Raw genomic sequence first — 1,111 nt, 5'->3', positions numbered from 1 at the left:
AGCATGAAGATTGACAGGGAATTATGAGAAATGAAAACACAAACCAAATTGGGAAAAAAGATAATTCAGAGTACTTGAATAATACTCTCTGTAAAACCATGTAACCAGATATAAACTGAAATTTTGGGAAGGCAAGTGTGTGTTTGTGTGTGTGCATACACCTATTTTCCAAGAAGTTTGTGCTGTTTTTACCAGGTAATGTGGGAAGGCTCAAGAATTTACTTAAAATACATTATTTTCACCTTGTTAATATAGAAAGTATGTGAAAAGTAGATAAAAATACCCGATGACAAGGGCCAGGGCTGAGGTTTAGTGGGGTAAGCCATCACCTGCAGCGCTGGCATCCCATATGGGCGCCGGTTCCAGTTTTGGCTGCACCACTTCCAATCCAGCTCTCTGCTATGGCCTGGGAAAGTAGTAGAAGATGGCCCAAGTCCTTGGGCCCCTGCACCCATGTGGGAGACCAGGGAAAAGTTCCTGGATCCTGGCTTCAGATCGCAGAGCACCTGCCATTGTGGCTAGTTGGAGAGTGAATCAGCCAATGGAAGACCTCTCTCTCTCTCTCTCTCTCTCTCTGCCTCTCCTTCTCTCTCTGTGTAACTCTTTCAAATAAATGAATAAATAAATATTAAAAAAACAATGACAATTTTGAGTTTGAAGAAGGTGAAAATTCAGATGCAGTAGCCAGCTAAAAATAATTAGTTTCATAGTTTTTTAAAAGGACAAAAATCTCCAATGAGGAACAGACATCCTGTCTTACTCCCTATTTTAATCCCAGAGCCAGTAATGGTGAACCCACTGGGGTGACTGGGAGATGGGATGAGCACTGGTTCTGTAAGGAACAGTCTAAAGCACAAAAAATGCTTAGAGATAGCAGTGACTTGGTTTTCCTTGGTCATCCAACCACAGCTACATTAGGCTACCTTTAAGCCATTCTGGATATTTTGCCAATTAAATACTTTTCTTTTATTATTTCACTAGCCTCTTGTTCTTATGCTCCACTGAGAACTCTTCAGAGTGAAGACGTGCTATCACCAGTGGCCTGCTTGTTGGTTCAAAGGTCCCTAGAGCCCAGGATGTGATTCCAGGGAACCTAAGCTGTATTTCTGCT

The 1,111-nt window shown here is 41.9% G+C and overlaps 1 non-coding gene across 1 annotated transcript; it reads left to right on the top strand.

The window, feature by feature from the left end:
* The first annotated feature begins 730 nt into the window (after positions 1-730).
* Positions 731-855, top strand: LOC127493341 (small nucleolar RNA SNORD22). The gene has a single exon (XR_007923395.1). It is a non-coding gene; the product is annotated as a small nucleolar RNA SNORD22 (small nucleolar RNA).
* Positions 856-1,111: the final 256 nt, after the last annotated feature.

Source organism: Oryctolagus cuniculus, chromosome 5 (assembly GCF_051225735.1).
Source record: "Oryctolagus cuniculus isolate XC-2025 breed Fujian yellow rabbit chromosome 5, ASM5122573v1, whole genome shotgun sequence".
Lineage (NCBI taxonomy): Eukaryota > Metazoa > Chordata > Mammalia > Lagomorpha > Leporidae > Oryctolagus > Oryctolagus cuniculus.
Note: the sequence above shows the minus strand (reverse complement) of the source record. Positions and strands in the feature narration are given on the sequence as shown.